This window comes from Bison bison, unplaced genomic scaffold (assembly GCF_000754665.1).
Source record: "Bison bison bison isolate TAMUID 2011002044 unplaced genomic scaffold, Bison_UMD1.0 scf7180017864375, whole genome shotgun sequence".
Taxonomy (NCBI): domain Eukaryota; kingdom Metazoa; phylum Chordata; class Mammalia; order Artiodactyla; family Bovidae; genus Bison; species Bison bison.
The window spans coordinates 643,915-652,136 of record NW_011494947.1 but is presented as its reverse complement, the minus strand read 5'-3'; positions in this window follow the sequence as shown (position 1 = coordinate 652,136).

Below are 8,222 nucleotides of genomic sequence, written 5' to 3'. Positions count from 1 at the left end.
AGTTTCCTCTTTCTACTCTGATCATATGTTGTTTTTGTGATTGAAGCTGTAATTGGGTAGATGGATAGGTAAGTGGGTAGATAGGTAACTAGTGGTGGTTTAGTCGATAAGTCGTATCCGACTCTTGCGACGCCGTGGACTGTAGCCCTCCAGGCCCCTCCGTCCATGGGGTTTCCCAGTCAAGAATACTGGAGTGGGTTGCCATTTCCTTCTTCAGGGGATCTTCCCGACCTAGGGATAGAACCCGTGTCTCCTGCATCGCATGCGGATTCTTTACCAATTGAGCCACCAGTCAAGCCCAGGTCATTTCAGTTCAGTCGCTCAGTTGTGTCCGACTTTTTGTGATCCCATGGACTGCAGCACGCCAGGCTTCCCTGTCATCACCAACTCTCAGAGTTTACTCAAACTCATGTCCATCAAGTCGGTGATGCCATCCAACCATCTCATCCTCTGTGGTCCCCCTTTCCTCCCACTTTCTATCTTTCCCAGCATCACTCTTTCCAATGAGTAGGTTCTTCGCATCAGGTAGCCAAAGTATTGGAATTTCAGCTTCAGCATCAGTCCTTCCAATGAATAGTCAGGACTGATTTCCTTTAGGACTGACTGGTTGGATCTCCTTGCAGTCCAGGTAGATAAACAAATATTAATAAATAGCCAGTTTTCAAGCTGATTTGTTAGAGGTAAAGGGGGCAGGAGCCACTCCAGTGTTCTTGCCCGGAGAATCCCAGGGACGGGGGAGCCTGGTGGGCTGCCGTCTATGGGGTCGCACAGAGTCAGATGCGACTGAAGCGACTTAGCAGCAGCAGAAAGGGGGCAGGAGCGCCACCGTGTGGCGACTCTGTGCACTGCTGCCTCCCGTGACGCTCGGGCTTTTGGTTGGTGCGGTTGTGGGCGCGCACCACTGCTGCGCCCGAGTGGCAGGCAGTGTGGGGCTCCCTGCACCCCAGCTGCCTGCAGCTCCTGTGCTTGGACAGAGCCCCCCCAGTCTCCCTGAATGACTGAGTCACCACAGCACTGCGATGGGTGCTTTTCCAGCACCAGGAGCCAGGTCGAGGAGGATGGGGGTGGGGAGACAGCCTCTGGACGCCCCATACCCACCCACATGGCTAAGACCACCTGGTCCATCCTCAGGTTGCAGGAGCAGGTGGGCTCAGCTCCTGTTTGCTGCATTCTGTGGCCGTCGTAACCCGAGGCCATGAAGGTACCCAAAGCCACACAGTTAATGCCAGCTGGTGCCAGGACCACAGCCTGAACCCTGCCGCCCCCCGGGCAGAGCCCAGGTGAGCCTTGCCAAGGTCAGTGTGTGGCTGTTGTCTGCTGAGACAGGAGTCCACAGGGTCCCTACCCTCAGATCGCTGCTGGTCTTATTAAGAAGCAACTGAGGGGCTTCCGTGGTGGCTCTGGGGTAAAGAATCTGCCTGCCAGTGCAAGAGACATGAGTTTGATTCCTGATCTGGAAAGATCCCATGTGTCCCAGAGCAACTAAGGCCCTGCGTGACCACTACTGAGCCTGTGCTCTGAAGCCCAGGAGCCGCAGCTATTGAAGCCCACCCGCCCTAGAGCCTGAGCTCTTCAACAAGAGAAGCCCCTGCAATGAGAACCCTGCAATGAGTACCCCAACTGGAGAATAGCCCCCCTCTCTAGGCGACTAGGGAAAAGCCCGTGAAGCAACTAAGACTCAGCACAACGAAAAATAAATAAGAATCTATTGAGTGCCCATGATGATGGACAGAGACAAGAATCCAAGGGTTGTCATGGCTGGGCCAAATCCTTTATACTACAGGTGACCTCAGAGATTGTGGGGAATCTGGAAGGCTTCTTGAAGGTGCAGACTGAAGAGAAAGGACATTCCAGATGGAGGAACAGGAAGGGCAAAGGCAGGAGTTGGAATTTGGTCCGGTGGACACAGAACATCAGTAAACAGATATTGGTAAACTGATATGGCACGCCTGCCGTATCAGTAAACAGAGCACGCTGTGGTCACCAAGCCAGCTGCTCAGGGTGCCCCCTAGGGGACTCAGGATGGAGAAAACCAGGGTACTGGCCCAAGAGAGTTAGGATGCATATCAAAGGAATAGTTTCATTAAACCCAGACTCTTGCTTCTTCCCATACGTAGAAAAGCACTAAATTCATTAGCTTGAGACGTCTGGACTTTCTTTAATTAGCAGTCATCTTTTGACATTCAACTGCCTGGGTGTTTTTTGTTTGTTCTTGCAAAAACTCTTACGTATCCTGGTTCCTCTTTGAAACAATCCATCAGAGCTGAGAGGCTGTCTCTCAGGCTTGCGTCTTCCAAATAAAACATAATTCTCAACTTTTAGATTGTGCGTTGTTTTGGGTTTTTTTTCCCTTCACTCAACAATCTCCAGCAGAAAAGGATACAACATATTCAGGTGAGCAGGATGGTTAGAAAGTGGAGGCTTCCCCAAACACCTTGCTGGCCTTATTCTGTTGTGGTTGTTCAGTCACTAAGTCATTTGTGACTCTTTGCGATCCCATGGACCGCAGCATGCCAGGCTTCCCTGTCCTCCACTATCTAGCCGAGTTTGCTCAGATTCATGTCCATTGAGTTGGTGATGCTATCTAGCCATGTTGTCCTCTGCTGCCCCCTTCTCCTTTTGCCTTCAATCTCTGTGTCCTATTCAATCTATATGGTCTTCTTCTGTCTGCTTGCCAAAGCCCTGTTCCCACTCTGGAGTGGTTTTAGCAGAAAGTTGGCCAGCCCTGGCCAATGAGAGGCCCATATCCCTCCTTCTGCCATAATGAATGGCGCAGAGATGGGCCAATTAGAGTCAGCCCCTGGCCTCTTACTGAAACTATTGAGAAAGCATCTATCTTTCCACGGGAGTTTCTAAGCTTATAGACTGCAGCTAGTAATGTTGGGGATCTCAGCCCCAGGATAGAGCAAAGCTGAGAGATGGCAAGTAAGATATTCATGCATTGATTGATCTGTCCATTCATTCTATAAATACGCCATCAGTGTCTACCATCCACTGGTCTAAGCACTGGAGATTCAGCTGTGAGCCAGGCAAATGCAACCCCTGCTCTTGTAGTGCTCACATTCCTTATGGGCAGTCAGGCCCCAAAATAAATAAAAAGGAAAGAAATCCGCAAGATATTTTCAGAAAATTATGAATGTCAAGAAGAGCAAGGCCGATGAAGCAGAAAGTGCCTGGGATGGGAAGGTCCTGCTTTAGTTGGTGTCCAAGGAGATCTGGCCACAGAGGTGACGTTTCAGCCACGACCTGGATGACAAGGAGTCAGCCATGGGAAGACCTGGGGTTAGGCCATCCAGCAGAGGGGACAGCAGACGCAAAGGTCCTGAGGCTGAAGCCAGGCGGTAGCATTTGAGCATCTGGATCCAACCACACCTGAAGTAGACACTTTTCAGTGACATGAAAGACATTGTTTTGTTGTTCTTAAACCAGTTTAAATCAGGTTTCTGCAACTTGCATCAGAAAAAGTGCTGTCATTTGAAAGAGTTCTGATGCTGTGAATATACTGAATGCTCAGTTCTGAAGCTGAGGTTTTTTTGTCCTGTTAGGTAAAGGAAAATCATTGAAGGTTTTTCAGCCGGAGAGGAATCTTGCGGCTACTTATTCTCGAGGCTCATTTCTCTCTCTCTTTTTACAATTTGGCTGTGCTAGGTCTCTGTTGCGGCGTTCAGGCTTTCTCTAGTTGTGGGTGCTAGGGCTTTGTTGGCCCACGGCATGAGGAATCTGGGATCTTAGTTCAATGGCCTAGGACTGAACACACATTTCCTGTATTGGGGGGCTTCCCGGCTAGCTCAGATGGTAAAGAATCTGCCCACAATGTGGGGGATCTCGGCTCGATCCCTGGGTCAGGAAGATCCCCTTGGAGAACCGCATGGCAACCCACTCCAGTATCCTCGCCTGGAGAATCCCACGGACAGAGGAGACTGTGGGCTGCAGTCCATGAGGTCACAGAGTCGGGCACGACTGAGTGATTAACACTTTCGCTTCGTTTCTCCTGTATTGGAAGGCAGATGCTTTTATTTTTTTCAATACTTATTTAGGAAAACAATGCAAACCTAGACAGCATATTAAAAAGCAAAGATATCACTTTGCTGACAAAGGTCTGTATAGTTAAAACTATGTTTTTTCCAGTAGTCATGAATGGATGTGAGAGTTGGACCATAAAGAAGGTTGAGTGCCGAAGAATTGATGCTTTTGAACTATGGTGTTGGAGAAGACTCATGTGAGTCCCTTGGACTGCAAGGAGATCCAACCAGTCAATCCTAGAGGAAATCAATCCTGAATATTCATTGAAAGGACTGGTGCTGAAGCTGAAGCTCCAATACATTGGCCACCTGATGTGAAGAGTCGACTCATTCGAAAAGACCTTGATGCAGGGAAAGATTGAAGGCAGGAGGAGAAGGGGGCAACAGAGGATGAGATGGTTAGATAATATCACCATGTCCATGACTCAATGGACAGGAGTTTGGGCAAACTATGGCAGATAGTGAAGGATAGTGAAGTCTGGCGTGCTGCAGTCCTTGGGATCGCAAAGAGTTGGACATGACGGAGTGACTGAACGACAACAACTTATGTATTTATTTGGCTCCAGGGGGTCTTGGTTGCAGCACGTGAGCTCTTTGGATTTTGCTGCGACAGGTGGCATCTTTAGTTGCACTATGTGGGATCTAGTTCCCTGACCAGGGATGAACCTGGGTCCCCTGCATTGGGAGCTCAGAGTCTTAGCCCCTGGCCCACCAGGGAAGTCCCTCTAGGCTCATCTCTCGAATGTCCTATCCTTCCTTCCCCTCCCTTCAGTCGCCTCCTCCGCTCACGCTGGACTTGGCCGCTGTCATTTGTCTGAAGGTCCTGGCTTCCAACTCTTGTACATCCTTCCCTACCCAACTAACTCAGTCTGGTGTCAATTTTAGATGTCACTCCTTTCATTAACTCTCCAAGTCTGGGTCCATTTCCCCACACCACAAGAAAATTTAGGCGGTATTTAAACAAAATAACATTCAGTGGGGGGAGGGAAAAGACCAGTTGCTTCTTAATGAGACCAGCAGCGATCTGAGGGTAGGGACCCTGTGGACTCCCGTCTCAGCAGACAACAGCCACACACTGACCTTGGCAAGGCTCACCTGGGCTCTGCCCGGGGGCGGCAGGGTTCAGGCTGTGGTCCTGGCACCAGCTGGCATTAGCTGTGTGACCTTGGGTACCTTCATGGCCTCGGGTTACGACGGCCACAGAATGCAGCAAACAGGAGCTGAGCCCACCTGCTCCTGCAACCTGAGGATGGACCAGGTGGTCTTAGCCATGTGGGTGGGTATGGGGCGTCCAGAGGCTGTCTCCCCACCCCCATCCTCCTCGACCTGGCTCCTGGTGCTGGAAAAGCACCCATCGCAGTGCTGTGGTGACTCAGTCATTCAGGGAGACTGGGGGGGCTCTGTCCAAGCACAGGAGCTGCAGGCAGCTGGGGTGCAGGGAGCCCCACACTGCCTGCCACTCGGGCACAGCAGTGGTGCGCGCCCACAACCACACCAACCAGGCGCCCGAGCATCTTGCATCGCATGCAGATTCTTTACCAATTGAGCCACCAGTCAAGCCCAGGTCGGTTCAGTTCAGTCGCTCAGTCATGTCCGACTTTTTGTGACCCCGTGGACTGCAGCACGCGGTTCGCTTACATGCAAACCATGTTTATATCGCAGCACTTATTACCCCAAATTACAACTTTCAGTGTATTCTGTCCCACCTGCTAGACAAAGGAGAAACTCACTGGGGCTCCTGTCTGGTTCTTGTTTGAAACCCTAGCATGCGGTACCTAATATGTATTCAATAAACATGCATTAGCTAAAGGATGTAATGGACCGAGTGTCTGTGTCTCCCCCCATTCCTGTGTCAATGAATGAATGTGACGGTGTTTGGATGTGGGGACTTTGGAAGGCAAGTGGGTTTATGAGTAAGGTAAATGAGGTCACAAGTTTGGGACCCTCAGGATGGGATTAGTGTCCTCAAAAGAAGAGGAAGAGGGGCCAGAGCTCTCCCTGTCTCTGCCACGTGAGGACTCAGTTAGAAGGTGGCCGTCTACAAGCCAGGAAGCCTGTTCTCAGCAGAGACTGGATCTGCTGGCACTTTGACCTTGGACTCCCCAGCCTCTGTGAGAAATAAATGTTATTTGAGTCACCCTCTGTGGGCTTTTATTCTGGAAGCTTTAGCTGGCAGGAGGGGAGAGGAGGAGGGCACCTGATCTGTGAAAGGTAGCAACAGACTGGAGTGAGTGAATGATGGATGAGTGGGTGCAAGGGCGCTGGTGTGACCGGGCCCTGGGGAGGGGCCAGTGAGGGCATTTCATCTCTAGGGCTGCCTACTGAAGGGAGTGGTGTTGTCTCTGCAGGCAGTCCTGGACGAGATCTGGAGTCTGGGGCCTCAGCCGCAGGAGCCTGCGTGAGGAGGCTGCCAGGGGCCTCCCAGCTTCAGCTGATGTGCTCAGGCTCTGGGGTCCTGAACTCTTGCTCTCCCACAGAGGGGGCCCGAGGTGGCTCTGGGCTTCCCAGCTGGCGTAGTGCTAAAGATTCCGCCTATAAGTATTCTCTTAAACCTAATGACCAAATTTTGGCTGAGGAGAAACATAAGGAAGTCAGGACGGTGACTTCAGCCATGAAATTAAAAGACGCTTGCTCCTTGGAAGGAGAGCTATGACAAACCTAGACAGCGTATTAAAAAGCAGAGACGTCACTTTGCCGACAAAAAGTCTGTCTAGTCAAAGATTGGAGAAGCAAATGGCAACCCACTCCAGTATTCTTGCCTGGAGAGTCCCATGGACAGAGGAGCCTGGAGGGCTGCAGTCCATGGGGTTGCAGAGTCGGACATGGCTGAAGCGACTACGCAGCAGCAGCCAATACAGGAGACACAAGAGACGCAGGTTCCATCCCTGGGTCGGGAAGATCCCCAGGAGGAGGAAATAGCAACCCACTCCGATTTTCTTACCTGGAGAATCCCATGGACAGAGGAGCCAGGAGGGCTACAGTCTATGGGGTCGAAAAAGAGTCGGACACGACTGAGTGTACACACACACACACACACACACACGCACGGGTGGCTCTAGGGAAGGCTTGCCTTTGCTTGCAAGCTGGGATCCTGGTCTAAGAAGGGAATCCCTGAGTTGGTTACTCAAGGGGGAGAAGGACCCCAAGTGGGATTACATCTCAGGACAACAGCTAGCTGCACATGCCTGATACAACAGCTTTACACTAGAAAATACCCCACGCAACTAAATGGCCCAAATGGAGGAAGCGGAGGGTAAGGTAAGTCATGAAAAACTGAACTCATGAAACATGTTAATAAAAGCCACAAGAAAATTTAGGCGGTATTTAAAATAACATTCAGTGGGGGAAGGAAAAAGATCAGCTAATTAACAGTAGCAAAATGTGAGCATATGTGTATAATGAAATAAATTAAGGGACAAGTCCTTGAATTAGTTAATACTTTTTTATTTCTAATGTAATCATTTTTCTAAAAAAAAATTTTTGGGGGGTGGAACACTGTACGGCTTGTGAGATTTCAGTTCCCTGGGCCCTTGGCCATGAAAGCAGAGTTCTAACCACTGCACTACCAGGGGATTCCCTATCTTTTGCTTTTCTTCATGTCCTTGAACAATTTGTCAAATTTTCTGCATAACGACAAACAGTTCCAGGTGACTGTGGGCAAAATACGGGATGCAGAGAAAATTCCAGGCATTGCCACTACTCTCTCTCCACCAAGAAGAGAGACCGGTGGCCTGTGGACCCTCAGACCTGGGAGCCAGGCACTGACCGGGGCCGAGGGCTGGCGCTCTCTGCCCTCCGGCCCTGCGCTGTGAGACCTCCCATCCGAACCCCGCCTCTCTTTCTCTCCAACTCGGACCTTGGCCTCCAGTTGGGTCGGGGCTTCCTGTCGCCAAACTTGTTTTCTTTAGGAGGGAAACACAATCTGTCCAGCGCGGCTGGCTGGCAGACCATGCAAATCAGCCTAACAGTGCTCTATTCTGTGAGTTCTCCCCGTATGCAAAACCTCCTGAAACAAACCAGCCATCCCGTAAGCCGGAGGAGGAGGAGGAGGCTTGAGGGGCCGAGGAGGAGGAAGGAGGTCAGGGGGGTCGGGGTGGGCCCCTGTGCCAGTGAAGTCGCTCAGTCGTGTCTGACTCTTTGCGACCCCATGGACTGTAGCCCACCAGGCTCCTCCATCCATGGGATTCTCCAGGCCAGAGT